General features: G+C 43.4%; 1 protein-coding gene across 9 annotated transcripts in view; it reads left to right on the top strand.

Annotated features, from left to right (window-relative positions):
* The first annotated feature begins 2,833 nt into the window (after positions 1-2,833).
* CDC42EP4 (CDC42 effector protein 4) overlaps positions 2,834-19,069 on the top strand; it is a 31,768-nt gene continuing 15,532 nt past the window's right edge. The window contains exon 1 of one of the 9 annotated variants that reach the window (XM_035104092.3): positions 2,834-2,930. The gene's annotated coding sequence lies outside the window, so the exon portion shown is untranslated. Of the gene's footprint in view, positions 2,977-3,077; positions 3,421-3,937; positions 4,344-9,050; positions 9,256-14,720; positions 14,862-19,069 lie in introns of those variants that run through there. The other 8 variants (XM_035104091.3, XM_035104089.3, XM_035104090.3 and 5 more) reach the window with 8 other exon arrangements.

Here is a 19,069-nt window from a genome sequence, read left to right as displayed (position 1 = left end):
GTGGCACTCCTACATCAGAACTATAATGGACATAAGAACAAGGTGCTTGAAAAGGACCAGGGCATGAGGTGTCAGTGGAGCTATAAATACGACTCTGTTCTTTGGTTAAAGAAAAAAATATTGCCTGCTCGAAAGCTAGTCCTATTTATTTACATTTTTTTTAAAAAATGCTTAATTGTTTTCAAGCGATATACAAAATGAGTCCTATTAATGTCAACGGACCCTATCTCCAATTTATTAATGCATACAGGACTGCAATCTATATCACATGACTAACCTTGACCATTATCTTCAAGCAACATGAATAATTCATGGTATTGACTATGAAAAGATCCACTCCCTGAGACCTCTTTAGAAAGGATTAGGCCAGGGCTAGTACTGTATAATCTGTGTTTCTCCAGATGTTGTTGGACCCAAATTCCCATCAGCCCCTGTCAGCATAGCCAATGCTCAGGGAAGATGGGAGTTGCAGGGTTAGGGTTGTCAATAATTCAGCCGTCCCGGGGGCCAGTTGTCAGACTGGTCCCACAGGCCAGATATGCGATTGCTCTCACAAACGTGATGAACAACACACAAGTCAGTAAATAAGGCTAAACTGCTTTATTTACATATAAACAAACTGGGAGCTCTACATCATGGCTCCCTCTCTCTGGCATCACAGCCAGTAAAGAGAAAGAACAAAGGAACAACAGTCCCACGTAAACATCCTGTCTACGTCACTTCCACTCTGTGGGAATGAAAACACATATAGTCGTATGATACACAATAACCCTATGACTGCAGATGGGGAATGAATCCTAACAAACTCCCCCGATTTATGCCCTGTGCTGCAGTTAACCTTTGGAACTACCTGCAACTGGATTTGGCATTGGCCATACCATCTTGCATTTTTTGACTATCAGGAAATTGCTGGTCCAGCAGCATATGGGGGGCAATAGCCTACTCCACCCCTGGAATAGGCAAATCCATGGTGGTTCTCTCTCTCTCTCTCAATGGCCATGACAGTTACCTGGAATTTCCAGGTTCATATGTTAATAACAAACAACAAGCAAAGGCCAACAGCTTTACTCCCCTACTTTCAAGTTCCTCAGAGGCATCTGTCGATCTGTTGGAAATAAAATGCTGGACTAAGTGGATCTTGTTCCAATTCACTATACCATTCTTTTACTTTCTATCTCAGCTTTCGATATCCTGCCCAACTGACTCCATGTAGTTCTGCACTGCAAACCTCAAGTCAAATATGTTTTCTGTGGGCTAACAGAATCATTATCTGCAAACATATTGTTTGCGTGAGACATCCCTCCAGAATCAATGTTGGTGTTAAAATTGCAGGCGGCTCAGTTTCTTTCTACTGGAAGTACATATGGGAGCAATAAAAGCTGTCTCCATCAGATGACACATCAGATTGGGATTCCCTTTTAACCATCACCAACAGGCTGCTGTCCAAGTGGAGATGGAAGAACATGGAGCAGTTTTGGCAAAGTGCCACAAGGCTAGCACTAAAGCACAGAGGAAGTGTTGGATGAGTAGTAAGCAGGAGCTCCTCCTGTCTGTATTATGCTTTGCCAGTGGCTTGTTCCATAAACCAGGAGAGTAGCAAATGTTAATCTCCACAGTGAAGAAATATATAATTGACCCAATTTTATACTCAGTACATCCTGTTGTGTGGCTATGGAGCAGCAGTGAGGAACCAGTGGCCATCCTTATGTTATTGGACTACAACTTCCATTATCCCCTGAGCCATTGGCCATGATAGGAATCTGGAACTTTAAAGATCTATCATTTACTGTACATTGCTTGCTAATAAATTGTGTTGTTGTTTAGTCGTTTAGTCATGTCTGACTCTTCGTGACCCCATGGACCAGAGCACACCAGGCACTCCTGTCTTCCACTGCCTCCCGCAGTTTGGTCAAACTCATGTTCGTAGCTTCGAGAACACTGTCCAACCATCTCGTCCTCTGCCATCCCCTTCTCCTAGTGCCTTCAATCTTTCCCAACATCACGGTCTTTCCCAGGGGTCTTCTCTTCTCATGAGGTGGCCAAAGTATTGGAGCCTCAGCTTCAGGATCTGTCCTTCCAGTGAGCACTCAGGGCTGATTTCACTACAATAAATTGTAGTGAAAAGGAAATCCACATATCTCACTACTATTTACAGTATATGGATAACATTTTATATGCTCATTTGTCTATATCTATTTTTGAATTTGATATTTTGCTGGTCTCTTTTAAATTGTTAATTACCTTGGCCCTGATTCATTGAAAGGTGAGATATTTATAGTGAATACATAAAACTTAATAGTTATGAATAAATTCCCACGAGGCATTGAAACAGCGCAGAGATGAGCATCTGCCCTGCCCCCGCCTGATTTTGTTGCTGGCCTTTTTGTTCAGGGACTCCTCGGCACTTCCTATGCCGGGGGAAAAAAATAATCATGTTAATAAGTATGCCTTTCGCTGAGACAATGGCAAGCTAATTCCGACGACGCCGAGTTTGCAGAGGGCTTCGGGTAACGTGGGCTCGCCTGCTTAACAACACAAATCCCACAAAAGCCCTGAACTTTCAGGAAACCCCATTAGCCAGGCTGAGCGATGTCATTCCCTTTCTGGCTCGCTCTCTCTCTCCCCCCCCCCTTGCCCTGCCTTCCGCCTCCACCTCTACAAGGCACCGGGAAGAGCCGGAGCGAGGCATTCAGATTTTGAATGGAGGAGACCTGGACTAGCCTGATGACGTTGCCTTCGCCTATTGGCCTTTGGGTGGCGCGACGTCACAGACGGGTCGGTGACTGGGACGGCAGGGCGGGGAAGGGGGGGGGAGGAGGGAATGGGCTTGAGCAGTCTGAAGCCGGAGAGGAACGCGCCGGCGGGGAGCCCTGGGCAGGCGCGGGCATGGGGTGGAAATGCAGGGACGGAGCAACGAAGCAGCTGAGCCGGTAACATATAGCAAGCCCTCCCCTCGAGCCAAGGGGTCCCGAGTAGGTACGGATGCGAAGGGGCGGGGTGCCTGGTTTGCTGGCCTCGGAGCAGACGGGAACGGGCGAAGGGAGGCGCCAGGTGTCTTCTGAGGGCTTGGTGGGTGTGTACATGTATATGGGAAAGGGATGGCGTGGGGCGCAGTGGGGTAAAGGGTGCTCGTCGGAAGAAGGGAAAATCCTGCCTTGCCAGGAGGATCTTTGTCTACTTAACCTTGCTGCCGCTGCTTTCTGAACTTCCCTTTGCAGGGAGATTTTGCGGGAAGGGAGTGCCTTGCCCTCTTCTTATTAGGAAGAAAGCGCCTCCCTTTCATCTGCCTTACCCTTGGTTAGCTCAGAGATTCTCGTTTGCTTTTGGAACCCCTTTCCGTTGCTTCCTTGCTATTTACAGATGACGTTCTGGAGTTTTTTTAATAGTTTGTTTTTTTAAAAAAGAAAGGCAATAAAAAAGGTGCGTGTGGAGAAATCTCTGTAAACAAGAACAAGGGAATTTCTTATCAAGAGCTCCTCCTCCCTCGGACAAAATCCCCTCGCAAAGCGCAGCGTTGCAGAACTGGACTTTCTAAAATAAGGAGCGGCTTTTTGCAGAACTGCAAGTGTTTGTAGGGCTGGAAGGCAACGAGCCGCCCTTGTTTTCTGGGCTAATGCATCTGCAACCCATTGATTGGCCGCCGCCCCCCTTTCTCCCATCTCTCCCCTTTCCCATCAATGCCGTTTCCCAAGGGAGGAAAAGGGAGCGGAGGGAGGCGAGGGCGGGGAGGGAGAGCATGGGAAAGAATCGACTGGAATCGCTATTTGGTTTTGATCATCCTAGCTGGGCAAAGAGGAGGCTAATTGGGTTGGCATTTGGAGAGTGCGAACGCTCGCCGAGGTGATCCAGTTAGCTAGCCTCTTATTCTTGTCGGTGGGAGGTTTTCCCATTGTCTCGACAAAAAGCGAGTGTGTCTCTTTAAAATTCCGTGAATGAACGCTACGACTCGGGGATGAGTACTGCAGCTCGGCGTGTGTGTTGTGTGTTTGTGCGCAGAGACCAAAGCGCGAGCCAGGGAGAGGGAGAGTTGCGGGAAGCCGCACACAATCCTGGAGTTTGCTTAGGTATAAACGCGCTTGGAAGGAGCGAGTAGAAGTTTTGGCAAGTGCTAAATCCTAAAGCAAATGAGAAGCCCAAACAAACCAGCTCTCCTTTGGCCTCTGCGTGGATCAGCGTGGGAAATTCTTCCCCAAAGGGGTGGTCGACAACTTTTGCTGGCAGGCGCGCTTGCAAGGCTTTGAAGCATTTGCTTTAGCTTGTGCGGATCCAAAGGGAAGGGAGGCCACTTCGGAAAGGAGGCGTTTGAAAAGTAGGGTGTCTCTGCTTTTGCAGGAAGGAGGTTTGTGAGTGTGGCTCTGAAATCTGTGCTTTTCTGTCTCCACTGAAAAGAGTAGTGGGTGACTTGGAATACTGTGTTAGATTTCTGCACCCGCTCAAAAAGTTGCTTTGAGGTATGGAGGCAGTGGCTGTATTAACTAACTCTCCCTGCCGCCCCCCAAAAGCCCACTTTGTAACCAGTCTGTTACCCCAAAGCAACAGCTGCAGAGACTACTATGCTTTCTTGCCTATCGATCGTTTCCAGCCTTAAAAGGTTCTTTCATCTCCCCCCTTTTTTTGGGGGGGGGGGAAGAATAGTATTCCTTTTTTCCTTTTACCATGGGAGGACGATGTGCTCTGCAGTCCCTTGCGACTGTTTCAAGGGTGAGAGAGGGTTGCTGCCTCCCACCCAATGGGACTGATTGAAATTCAGTTTCACAAAAAGCTCCGAACTAGAGTTCCAGACAAAGGAAACTGCTAGGGTTACGCTTCTCTTCCCTCTGCTTGCTTGAATTTCATGCTGCCTTGCCAAGTTCTCTATAAGCGGCTCTGTTGTGCAGCTTCTCGTTCCCCTCCTGCAATAGACAAGGATAAACTTGTCCTGTTAACTGTAGTTTTAACTTCTTTTTCTGGGCTGATTCCAAGGTGGCCTTCTTCACGCTTACTTGAATAAGCCTGTGTGCCTAACTTGTGAGCCTGAACAGAGATGCTCCTTTCTATGCTTGTGGCAAGATTTGGCAAATGTTTAGGCCAGCAGTCCCCAGATGTTATGAATTATTTAGCAAACGCACAGGCACAGCCATCTTTTGTGTGTGCAAGTACCAGTAGGGAGCAATAAACAATATAAACCTTGGTGATTTCTGTTGGTTGAGCTGTTCAGTCAAGTGACACAGTGATACCTTAACTCCATCAAGGTCTCTGTGATTTTGACCTATTTTTTGAGGGGGGAGGTTAGGATGGCTGTTGAGTTCTACAATGCATAGTATACAACATAATTTAAACTGAGGTCTGGCCCAAGGTGTTTTGCTGCCCGAGGCAAAGAGGTTTGCCCTCCCCATAAGGTAACTGAACTGAACTGGCAGTTTTGAATCAGCACTGATTTGATAGTTTGGGTGGGACAGGACATGCCATGTAACATTCACAACTCTATCCTCCAAAAGAGGGGAATGGGGGCTTAGGAGGAATAGCATAGGAGCTGCTATAGCATCTGCTTGAGACAAGTTGCCTTACTTTGCCTAATGATAAGGCCAGCTCTGCTTAAGTTTCCCAAAGTGATTTTGCTGTGCAACCTGTTTGTAGAAGTGTTTTAAAGTTTCATTATGTGGGAAAGTGATGTGTGTGCCATCTTAGTGCTAGCTTTGGCTATGGTTGGAGAGTCTTGAATTCTGCATTCCATCCAGCACTTTAAGGATCAGAAGAAAAGTTAAAGCATATAGCAAGGCATCAGTTATTAAAAAACAAAACAAAACTAGTATAGTTCTATCTTTCTCGCAATCTAGAACATCCATCTGGGTCATAACACTTACTGGGCTAACACTGGCCTGTCCTGCATTCCAGTAGTGAAGCTGCATTCCAGCTACGTGAAGCAGTTGGGAGTGCACACTTCTGGGGTGCAGAGAGCAGGAGAAATGGGTCCTTCAACTTTGTAATGTATGCTTGTGAAGTCCCTTCTGCCTGGTGGTGTGTGATGCTGGAAAGTGTAAATGGTTGGAGGCAAGTTCCAAGCCTGAAAGAGCATGGCCTCTAATGTCTAGATGTTAAATAGCAAATGGGCTTGAACTCTTAAACCTCCTTGTGGCTTGACCTTTCTTTTCATGGTAAGAAGTAGAAACTCCTGGTTGACAAGAAGCTTGAAAGTTGGTTAAGAGAATAAATCAATCTTGCGTGCAACACTATGACATAATAGCACAGGAGATCCAGCTAGCCTTGCCGTGCAGTGCTCCAAAAGCCTTTTTTGTAGCCTAGAAATGCCCCTTGCAAAGAATGTGTAGTAGCTGATGAGCAGTGCTGTTTGTGAACTTTCTCAATGGCCCTCTTTGCATATGTTGCTGAAGAGAGCTGCACAAGCTGGGGAGGAACAGGTGCTGACATCCTTGCTTCCACCCTTCCAAAATGCTTGTGGCCTTATCAGCAATGGGTGCGGTTTTCTCCCTCTCTGTTAAGAAAATAGTAGTGGTCTTGAGCAGGCATCCCCAAACTTCGGCCCTCCAGATGTTTTGGACTACAATTCCCATCTTCCCCGACCACTGGTCCTGTTAGCTAGGGATCATGGGAGTTGTAGGCCAAAACATCTGGAGGGCTGCAGTTTGGGGATGCCTGGTTTTGAGCATAACTGCTTCTTAAATTGACCAGAGTCTCAGCTGGACTGCCAGTCTATGTTCTACAGCAGGGGTAGTCAATGTTAGGTCCTCCAGATGTTGTTGGATTGCAGCTCTCATCAGCTCCAGCTAGTATGCTCAGCTAGCATGCTCAGCTCAAGGATGATGGTAATTGTGATCCAGAACATCTGGAAGGTCCCATGTTTGCTACCAAATCAACCCAGCTGCAGTGTGTAAAAGATTCAGATATCTGCATGTCTGTTGTGTTAATGAGTAGTCAACACTGCTGCTACACAGAACATTGTTAAAGTTTGTAGACCAGAAATGTGTAAATAGCTAAGTAACTGGGAATCTCATTCTGTCTAGTACAAAGATTTGGATGCTGATAATACTTAAATTGGGAATATGGATGGTTTTTGCTTCAGGCCATATGATGCAGCAAGTAATTCCTTATGGAAATTCCTTATGGAAATGTGTTAACTGTTGTTTGCATACATACCAGTGGCTGGATCAGGCCAACATAATAACACATCCTGAAATAACTTCATTGGGTGTGGAACCAGAAAACCCCAACCTCTGCCTTCATTGGAAAAAGCGTCATCAAAAAAATCAAGGAGTACTGTAATTATTTTCCTTAATGGGCTGGCTGTATTGTCTGCTGATTGAGCAGGCCGTTCTGCAGCTGAGCTGCCTGGAGAGTGATTGACTAATTGTTAGTTGTTGGTCAGTTCTTCAAATCGATGCATGTTTCAAACCCAAAATACCCCATGTGAGTGAACAGTGGCCAGGTTTAATCTCTAGAAGAGGTAGTAAATCCTAGGCTGTACATTGCGACCGGAGTAGAGTGTGTTGCTGCAATGATTTTCCTGCCTGTTCCGACTACAGGTTATTGTGCCTTGGGGGGATGGTCACTTAAAATGGTTCTGGCTCTGCTGACACGATTGGGCTTCTGCTGAGCAGTGCATTCTGAGGATCATTGTTTGGTATGTTTGTTCAGAGCCGAAACAGTAATAAACAGCGTCCTGAGCTGCTTGCTATCTTAAGCAGATTGCCTGCTATCTCTAGGCAGTAGACTGTGGCTTCACCTGGCTTTGAGAAGCTTGATTGCAGCTCTCATGGGCCTAACCAGGTCAGGTGGAGCAAAGCTAGACTGGGGGGGGGGCAAAAGATGCTTGGATATTTCAGAGCAAACACACATGGATGCCTTTCATAGTTGTATGTGGAGGTTGTTGTAAAATCTGCCATGTGACTAGAGAGTTTGCTAGGATTCATTAACATCTTATAGTAGTGAATTCTAAGGATGCACATTTAATAGAATCATTGCATTTATTGCAAGAGAGTTAATTAAAAAATTGCTCCCTGATTATTTGGAGAGGTTAACAAGATTTAGTGACTATGGACTCGGCCACCTTTCTGCTGAAAGCAAAATTCATTTCTGTGTCAGATTGTTTTTAATAAAGTCAGTGCACCTTCTCCCTCTTTCCTTTGTCTAATTTTTAATTGACAAATTAATTGTTTTGATCTAATCAGTGTGTGGCTTTGACCTTCAGACCCTTGGTCTTGCAATAAGTGCCCAGCAGCCAGACTTAAGGTGGGCTACTGTAACAGTCCTGCCACCTTACAAATAAACAAGTAAATAAATTAGTCCCCAAATGAATGTAGTGCTAAAGGCAGCTTCTAAGGTCTGAAAGGTGTAAACTCCTGGATGACCCGTAGCTTGGCTCCCAGTTACTGTATTTGAAGGGAAGAAAGAAAGAAATTTTGGAGAGCATCTAAGTACAATACTTCATGGCAGTGCAGAGACCCATTTTCCCAGTACAATATAGGGTTTCATGCTTCAGCAATAGTGATCCTATATGAAGTATAATATAAAGTCTCCCTAATGTAAGATCAATAAGCTTTTTTTCTTGTGTTTGTGTTGTGGCAGCATTTTAACAGAACCTGCAGGTCACTGAAATGAACAGTTCATGTTTTGAAATTGATGTTGGTACACCTTTTAAACCTGCATCTCTAGCAAAACTAGTGGGTCCTGATTTATTTATTTTTAAGTTGCTTTGGATCTGGTATATTTTAACTGGCATATTTTAAAACTGGACGAGACAGCAAATGAAGAACTACCTTCTTTCAGAAAAGAGGCTTTAGGAAAAGTGCAAGGTTTTCTCATATGCCAACACATTTACTCGAGGGGTGGTGATTTTAAAAAACAAACAAACTGGGAGTTGTAATTAAGCCTTCTGTAATCAGTTTATTAGGTTTAGTTCACCTAAGTTCATTTTAAGATCACCAGCCATGCTTTTTCTTACTGCGTAGCAAAGCCTTCTGGAAAGGGACTGTTTACTTTCACTGCTGGTCAGTTGATTCACCTCTTCTGCAGAGTGGCAGTTTCTTCTGATCAATGATCTGAAGTGTTTGTTTGCATAGCTTTTGTCTGTTTGAAATGGAAACCTCCAATGCTTGCCTCTCTGTAGCAATCGTTGCCCAAACCACAACAGCCTGCCAGGGCAACTTATTCCACACCCATTCTGCCCTTTGGTCTCTATTGCCATATGTAGATCCCTGTCTGCAGGTCAGAATTGAGGTCAGGCCAGTTAAAATCCCAGGGCAGGATTGGAAACTCAAGGTAATCTTTTCACTCTTTTTGCTAGCAGGAATTCTGATAAAAAGGCCTTGATAATGCAATTTAAATTTGGTGCGGTGGCGGCAGCCTGGGGGTTAAGAGTGTAGCAGAACCAACCCCAAACCAAATCTTTCAAGGAGCCATTAAAACAGAACCAGTCTTCAAAAGCCAGGTAGTGTTATTAATGCTGTGACTTACCTAAAAGATAGCCTGTACCTGATTTTTCTGGTTGCGGGCATTTGTGGGAGGAAGGAGATCTCCTGCGCTGCCAGCAAAGGTTATTTCAAAAACAACAATATAAAACCAAGTAAATAAAGAGGACTTTTGTTTGCTTACCCTGCCCCCTCCCTTCTCTCATGTTAGATGAAACTCTTAATCTATCTGAAGGGTTGTGGGCAGTAGTGAAGGTTCTGTCTTTTGCTCTAGTGACTCTGATCAAAGCTCAGCTCCTATGACCTTTTCCTCCCACAAAGTGCTGCCTTGTGAACCAAAATGTACTACTGCAGGCCCTTAATTCCAGGCCTAGCCAGGCGTTCAGTCGCTGACGAGGGAAAGTTCAGGGTGTTGTTCTGGGGCAAGTGCAGAACGGGGCCTGTTCTTGACTGGGAAAGTCTGGCGTGAAAGAGAGGTAGCCTCTCACTGGTAGGGTTGCCAGACTCAATAGAGGACAGGACTTCTGTGCCTTTAATTGCCCTGCTCTCTTTTGAGCCTGGAAACCTTAAAGAGAAACCAGCAGACCCTTTGTTTAATTTCCAAGCAAAGGGTCTGCTGGTTTCTCTTTAAGGTTTCCAGACTCAAAAGAGAGCAGGGCAATTAAAGGCACAGAAGTCCTGTCCTCTATTGAGTCTGGCAACCCTACTCGCTGGGATTATGTACCTGAGCACAGTGGAACAGATGTGTCCTTACTTGTGACCAGGATGGGGCAAGTACCGTATTTTTCCGTGTATAAGATGCCCTCATGTATAAAACGACCCTCATTTTTTGAACCCAAAATTAAGAATTCAATATTTTAAAATTGTTAGGGTTGCCATATTTCAAGAGCCTGAGCCCAAACCCGGGCTTGGCCGTCGTCGCCAGAGCTGTTGCTATTACCCACTTGCCTTTCTCGTTGGGCCTACTCTGTATCTCCTCCCAGAAAGGGAGGGAAATAGTTATGTTTATATATTACAGTGGTACCTCGGGTTACAGATGCTTCAGGTTACAGACTCCACTGACCCAGAAATAGTACCTCGGGTTAAGAACTTTGCATCAGGATGAGAACAGAAATTGTGCGGCGGGAGGCCCCATTAGCTAAAGTGGTACCTCAGGTTAAGAACAGTTTCAGGTTAAGAACGGACCTCCAGAACGAATTGAGTTCTTAACCCAGGGTACCACTGTACATGTACTGTATATCCAACCTTTTCTCTAAGCAGCTCAAGGTAATGTGCATAGTTCCCTCTCCACTTCATTTTATCGTCACAGCCTCATCAGGCTGAGAGGTGGGTCACCCAGTGTGGATTTGAACCTGGACCTCCTTGGTTATAGTCCATCCCTCTGACCACTACACTACACTGTCTCATTACAGTTGCTGCTCTTACTGCTCGCTAGACAAGGGCAGGTGAACAAGAAGCACCAGGAGGATTCAGGGATTGGCAGGAGGCCCCTAGTGGGGCATGGCCCTCAGCCGATACCTGGCAGTGCCACCCCCCTGGTGTAATAATAATAATAATAATAATAATAATAATAATAATAATAATAATAATTTATTATTTATACCCCGCCCATCTGGCTGGGTTTCCCCAGCCACTCTGGGCGGCTTCCAACAGAAAAATAAAACACAGTAATCTATTAAAGCCTCCCTGAACAGGGCTGCCTTCAGGTGTCTTCTAAAAGTCTGGTAGTTGTTTTCCTCTTTGACATCTGTTGGGAGGGCGTTCCACAGGCGTTCCACAGGACAGGCGCCACCACCGAGAAGGCCCTCTGCCCAGTTCCCTGCAACTTGGCTTCTCGCAACGAGGGAACTGCCAGAAGGCCCTCGGTGCTGGACCTCAGTGTCCGGGCAGAATGATGGAGGTGGAGACGCTCCTTCAGGTATACTGGACCGAGGCCATTTAGGGCTTTAAAGGTCAGCACCAACACTTTGAATTGTGCTCGGAAATTGTGCTAAGTGCATTTTGTGTTTCACTTCTAAGTACCGTAGGCCTCTCGGTAGCAAGAACAAACACAGGGCATGTTAATACAAATTGTTTAGCCTGTTGAACAAACTTTGCTCTGACGGAGGAGTTTAAAGTGAGGAAAGAATAAGGATATGACCTTCTCATTAAAGAAGAGTTTGTTTGCCCTTTACTTTGCAAATTATGTGATGGGGCCCACTTTCCCCTTTGCAACGGATGCCTTTGTTACCCGCAGTTTATTATTGTCACTTGTCTTCCAGAATTCTAGAACATTGTCATATGATTTTACTGAGTATGATGGAGATTTAAATGTGTGTGTAATGAGAGCACAATGCAAGATACACCCTCCTGAATATAAAAAGCACAAATGCCATACAAATATAGGAGGCAGTTTTCTGTTGAATCAGACAAGTCTTACGAGGAACGGCTTAGGGAGCTGGGTATGTTTAGAGAATGTTAAGGGGTGATATGATACCATGTTCAAATATATGAAAGGATGTCATATGGAGGAGGGAGAAAGGTTGTTTTCTGCTGCTCCAGAGAAGCGGACACGGAGCGATGGATTCAAACTACAAGAAAGAAGATTCCACCTAAACATTAGGAAGAACTTCCTGACAGTAAGAGCTGTTCGGCAGTGGAATTTGCTACCAAGGAGTGTGGTGGAGTCTCCTCCTTTGGAGGTCTTTAAGCAGAGGCTTGACAGGCATATGTCAAGAATGTTTTGATGGTGTTTCCTGCTTGGCAGGGGGTTGGACTGGATGGCCCTTGTGGTCTCTTCCAACTCTATGATTCTAAGTCAATCTCACCATATTTACTTGCACTGGCAGTGTAAATCCTAGACTTGGGGAAAGACCTCTGCTTAGCTCCTGAGGTGCCTTAACTGGAGTTGCATTCAAGACTGGTGCTCTGCCCCTGAGCTTCAGGTTCTTCAGATGGGATTCACTTGTGTGCATGTAATACAGGAATGCTGGGCTTCTGAGTGTTGCCAGGCATTCCTTAGGTTAAGAGGCACCCCTGAATTCAGGGATAATAACCAGTGTGCTGCCCTTGCAGATGCTGTTGAACTAAAACTCTCATCAGCCCCATCCAGCATTGCCAATGATTAGGGTTGTTGGGAGTTGCAGTCTAACAGCATGTTAAACCACTGAGCCTAGGGCTTGCTGATCAGAAGGTCGGCGGTTCGAATCCCTGTGACGGGGTGAGCTCCCGTTGCTTGGTCCCAGCTTCTGCCAACCTAGCAGTTCGAAAGCACGTCAAAATGCAAGTAGATAAATAGGAACCGCTACAGCGGGAAGGTAAACGGCGTTTCCATGTGCTGCTCTGGTTTGCCAGAAGTGGCTTTGTCATGCTGGCCACATGACCTGGAAGCTATACGCCGGCTCCCTCGGCCAATAATGCGAGATGAGCACGCAACCCCAGAGTCGGTCACGACTGGACCTAATGGTCAGGGGTCCCCCCCCCCTAGGGTTGTTGGGAGTTGCAGTCTAACAGCATGTGATTGTGATAGGCACCACATTGGCTACCTCCGATTCACCTCTATGGAGTGGGCAAGTAGCTTTGACAATAAATGGGCATTTGTGGCCATCTAGACTATTAGATCTCAGAACACAGAAAAGTGCAATGTCTTCCTGAACTCCTGTTTCCTTGGGATATCCCTTTTGCCTGCAGGCTTCTGCTCGTCCTTTTTTGTTGCACCTGGCTCAACATATCTGATCCTTGCAAGGTAAACACTGGGGCAGCAGCAAGCTAGCACAGGTAATCCACACAGCGGCAAGCCAGCAAAATTGAGAGTGCATGCTGTATAGAAACCCCATGCAAATTGGTACCTATTTTTGGTGCCACTTTTCAGCTCCGAAGTGCTGTTCTGGCAGCATGGGAATATGCTTTTGTGCAACTCTTAATTGCCCCAGGGAAATCTCCTTCCCGTTAAGAACTACATTATTGCCATGAAACCCTTTCGAAAGCAATTGGTAGAGAGCAGATATTGGGCTACAGTCATGCTTTTGACAAGGACCATAGTAGGCCAAATGGTTCCTACCCCCTCTTTCACACACCTTTTATGATATTTGCCTTGGCTTCCTTCTGTTGATAGCGCTGCTACAAATCACTCTCCCCATGGTGAACTATCTCTATCCTGGCAGTTGCATTTGCAAGACCTAGCCATGTGACTCTCTCTCATCCACATCAAGTTTTCCCTGTCCAGGATCTTAGAGACTACTGTGGGGAGCATGGAGAATGTCTGTATGCCGTATTGGCCCAAATATAAGCCGCACCCACAAATAAGCTGCACCCTAAAAATTGAAGGGAAAAAAACCCAAAACAATACATTCTTGTATATCTGTTTAACTTAACTTTGTGAAATCACCAATTCAGCTTTTTTTACACCAACAAATGTTGTGTTCTGGGAGCACTGTCCCCATGCTATCCTTTTTAAAATTCAAATTATAATCTGGTGCCTCTCCCCTTCTCTCCCTCTTTTCCTGTATCTGAGCCATGTTTGTGGCTTTCTAAGCCACAAGAATGCAATGCTTGACTGGATATAGTGAAGTGCCGCTTATGTGAGATGTGTTCCTAGAAAGAAAAGGAAGCAGCTGAGTTGTGAAATGATGTCTGTAGGATTCCCAGATCCTACTTCCCCTAACTCTTCTGTCTGCCCCTCTAACCTTCAGTGGACTTTGGGAGCAAAGATTGGTCTACATACATTACACGAGCAGGTCCAGGAGTCCATTATGAATATCTTGAATGGGGTGGGGGCAAGCAGGCTACTGCTCTAGTAGGGTGAAGAGAAATTGAGATGGCAAAAGGGGGGAAGAGTTGTCCTGGTTCTGTGATGACTGCCTGACTACTCTTGAGGGGTCTTCATGAAGAAGATCCAAAACAACACTAGGAGACTTGAGGGGGAGCAGACAGACTTAATGACAGTGCTGAGAATAAGGGATGCCTCTTGCATTCTACGGGATGCTTATATTCTGCTTTAAGCAAATTTTGACAGTCCTTTGGGGGCCACATACTCAGTGTCTTTACTGGTCAATGTAGCATCCATGTATCTCCCTCCCTCCCACTGACTAGATCAAGCTTTCCAAACACAATACATTGGGTTAACACAATATTATAGACTGTCTGACCTCGAAACTGGCCACCAGCCGGGCTGCCTGTTAAATTTTTTTCATAATGTCTTGGCATTCAATGGAGCTTTTCTTGGCAGATTCTAATATTAGGGGATGGTTTGTTAAGCTTCACTTACCCTCTAGCTTTCTCCAAGTAACAGCGTGATTGTCACAGGATCCTGTCTCAGTTGTTGCTCAACTGCAGACGGAGACAAGAGGCTCCATTCTTTTCTCTTCTCTGTCACCCGCCCCAAATAAAGAGGTAGAAGGGGGAGTTTCTCTTCTCTTGCTTTACTAATAGATCATGAGACTGGGCAGTAAAGGAAGTGTGCAACACAACAACCTCCAGGTATGTCTCATTCTTTGGATCCTTGTGGAACTTTAACTCCAGTTAAGGAGAATAACATATTGCACGGTTGAATTTTCTGCGAGAGGGAGGTGTCATACAAAAGGCAAAGGCTGCTGGGCCATTCCGTGAAAAATGAGCCTGATAAGAAAAAAATTATTTTTAAAATATACTTATTTTACTTATAGTTTCATTAACTAAACATATTAAAGTTCAATATTCCAAAGGAAAAAAGAATTTGAAATTATTTTTTTCATGAGAAATTTGAGCTTGAAGTTTCAGTATCACTTTTCTGATTGTGTAGCTTAATTTTGTTCATTTAGGTTGGCATTATTTTTTAAAGATAAACAAAAATTGTGGTTGTCATTGTTAGTATATTATTAAAGTGAAGAACTTTGTCTACACATTGGACTTGAAAAATTTTAAATAGGTAAGTTATTTCTATTTTATTTTTATTATTGAATGGGATGCTGTTTCAGTGTCCCACCCGTGACAGCAAAAGGTACAAAAGTTTATTTTGTGATAAAACTAATTTATAGGTTATGTTTGTTTTATTGTGGGAGTATGTATTAGAGTATAACACACCTATCAATAATAAAAATGCAGTTAATTAATGTAAACACCATGAAATTTTAATAATTCTTTTTCTGTCCCACCCGTGACAGTTTTCAATGTTGTAGCTTGAGTTAGTGATTTCAGCAAGTGATTTCAGCTCTCTGCAGACAGGAGACAGATTCCTCATGTAACAATTCTTTATTCTGGCAAACAAGACTGAGGGACTGAGGAGAGGGGAACTAGCTAGAAAGGGATACATTTTGGAGGGAACAATCTCAAGCAATCACAAAGCTGCCTTTTGGTGGAAACCAATAAGACTAAGGAGCCAAATGCAGCTGCTTGAATGAACCAATAGTAGCTGTTCCCTCTGGAACATAAAGGCAGTTACCATTACTTTACCCTAATGCGAATACATACAGTAATACAGATAATATAACCTTTGAATCAATACACAAAATGGGAAAGACTACATCTGCAGAACGTATGAGAAAGCTGCGTGAAAAACTAAAACAAGATAAAAACAAATGTGAAAGCTTCAAAGAAAAGGAGAGGGTCAGAGATAAGAAGAGGCGAGAAAAGATGAAGTTGGTAAAGAATTTGTCTGCAAAATCACTTATGGAATACAGACGGAAAGAAACTGAGTGCAAAAGAAAGTACAGACAAAAGATAAAAGAAAAAGAATCTAGGCCAATTGGCGACACTACTATTCCAGAGATTGGGTCATTTAAATGCCCACAATCTCTTGGAAAGGCTGTTACCAAAGTTAAAAGAGTGTTGCCATTAAGTCCACGGAAAAGAATAGCCGTGTTACGAAAGCTTGTGTATGAGAGTTCACCTCAAGTGCCAAAAACACTATTTGATAAAAGCCCTAAACAGAACACCAAAAGTTCTATTATTTCACAAGATAATATCTCAAAGGTCCATGAGTTTTATAATTCAGATGAGATTAACAGGCAGGCACCAGGAATTAAGGATGTCAAATCTATTAAAGATCCAACAAGTGGAAAAAGAATCAAAATCCAAAAGCGGCATATGAATATGACAGTCCAAGAGGCCTATGCCTTATTTAAGATTGATAACCCAACAGTTGAAATCAGCAAATCAAAATTTTATGAACTGAGGCCTAAAAATATTGACTTTGCTTCTCAAATGCCACACAATGTTTGCGTTTGCAAATACCACGCTAATTTCAATTTCCTAATTGAAGCCATAAGTAGGAAAGACATTTTTTCCCTTCCACACATTCTGATCTTTTGAGCCTTACTTGTTGTGATTTGGAAAATGAAAAGTGCATGAATGGTGAATGCAAAAAGTGTGTACTTAATTTGCACACCCTAATTGATGAAGACTTAAACATGTCGTCTGAGATTTTCTGGAAGCAATGGAAAGATGACTGTTCTAGCCGGCCTAAGGTTTTTGAAGCAAAAGGAACCATAGAAGAAGCTGTCAATGAGCTACAAAATCAATTTAGTAAATTTAAGAAGCACTTCTTTGTAAAGCAATTACAAGCTAAAGCTTTCAAAAATATGAAGGACACAGTAGCTGATGATGAGGTGATTCTTCAAGTGGATTTTGCTGAAAACTATTTGGCAACATCGCAAGATGAAATCCAAAGTGCACACTGGACCCACAACCAAATCACAGTATTTACTGGTTGCGCTTGGACTCAAGGCAAAGTACGTTCTTTTGCCGTGGTTTCGGATCACTTAACCCACGACAAATACTCAGTATATGCATGCCTAAAAGCCATAATTGAAGAACTTAAGAAAGAATTTAACAGACTGACAAAGGTCAAAATCTTTTCTGATGGGTGTGCTGGTCAGTTCAAAAATAAGTACACACTGTCCAATCTGTGTTTTATGCCTGAAGACTTTGGTGTTGATGGGGAATGGGTTTTTTTTTTTTGCTACATCCCACGGCAAGGGTGCCGTGGATGGGATTGGTGGATTAACTAAGCAAGCAGTTTGGAATGCAGTGAAACAAAGGAGAGTAGTAATCAATTCAGCCTCAGATTTTGTTAAATGTGCTGAAAAAGCAGTACCGAGAGTGAAGTTTGTCCTTTTAATGCCTACTGATATCAGTGCAAATATGGCGATGCTAGATGAGCGCTGGACTTTGGTGAGGAAGATTCCAAATGTGCAGTCCAACCATTTTTTTAAAGCTAAAGACAAAAGAAGTTTAGTTTATGGACCTTCTTTTCAAAAGTCCACCCACGTAGTCTTCACAGAACTGTTCAAGTTAAAAGTTTCTGATGTTTACAGAGATTCTGATAGTGACACAGAAAAACAAGATGGTGTAGCAAGTTGTACAAATGAAACAGATGTGCCGGTGGTTGGAGTGAAGCCGTTCGTTGATGGAGTGACTATTGGGACATATGTTTTAGTTGAATTTGAAACAACTACAAAAAGACAAAGAACCAGGCCTACTAAATATAGATATGCTGCAATATGCCAAAGTAATGTTGAAGATGATGGAGAAGTCAAGGTGATGTGTATGCGAGCAGTTAACAATTCTGGAAAGCTGTTTCAAGTTGATGAAAAAGACATATCATATGTGCAGTTTGAACATATTCTTAGTATCTTACCCCAACCTAATGTTAAACGAGTCAGAAGGAGCATTTTTTATGAATTTACTGAAAATGTAGATGTGTTTGAAAGTGGTTGATTGGCCCAGAGATGGACTAGAAGAAAATATTTTTTAAATAGATTTTAATTTTAGTAAATACAACATTATACTTTGTAGGCTATAGTAGATAGTAAGTATAGTAATAGCAAAAGGTTTTTTTGTAATTATTCCATTTTTAACAACCTTAATTGTATGTTAAATCAAGTGTATGCCAGACGCGTCCCACCCGTGACATTTCATTGTCCCACCCGTGACAGCATTTTTTCCTTAATTTTGTATCATTAAATTTCTTAACCTAAATTTCTGATTGCATAGTTGTAACCAATAAACATTGATTTAAACAGATATGCTGAGTTTATAATTGATTCACCTCCCAACTCACAGAGTTTTTCCATAAATCAAACTTATCTCAAGCTCCATGTCCTTTTTTTGTCCCACCCGTGACAATACTTTAACATTTAATAAAATTGTCAAAAATATCCATAAAAATAATAAAAAATTAGTAAAATGTTCAGTATCTTATTAAGAACATAGTTCAAATTTTGGTTGTTAATTTTTATGTATATTTACATTCTTACACATGTGTGAATACCAAAAAACATGGTCCAAGTGTCCCACCCGTGACAATGGAATGGCCCTGCTGTGGTTGAGTGGGAAACTTCTTCATCCACCAGGGTAAGGAGGCTTTGGTGCAAGACTATTGAGCTGTCCCCTGGAGCCATAAGTGCACAGGGCAATGAGTCCAGAATGCTTTCACATTGTCCCTAATGGTATTACAGTATAATACTGTCTTACAATAAAGTCTTTATTAGATGGCTCCAGAACATGAGATCTGTGCATTTCATTATGGACGATTCGACTTTCCTCTTCTGATAAGTGTGAGCAAATATGTTAGAATTGGACTAAATGTGGCTAGAGATGTGCACACTTCATTAGATTTATTACCTGCCCATCACCACAAGTTTCCAGAGTTGGGCTTGCAGCAGTCCCAAAGGTTTGATTATTGCATTCATCTAAAACGACAACTTTAA

This window comes from Zootoca vivipara, chromosome 2, assembly GCF_965207765.1.
Source record: "Zootoca vivipara chromosome 2, rZooViv2.hap1.1, whole genome shotgun sequence".
Classification (NCBI taxonomy): domain Eukaryota; kingdom Metazoa; phylum Chordata; class Lepidosauria; order Squamata; family Lacertidae; genus Zootoca; species Zootoca vivipara.
Note: the sequence above shows the minus strand (reverse complement) of the source record. Positions and strands in the feature narration are given on the sequence as shown.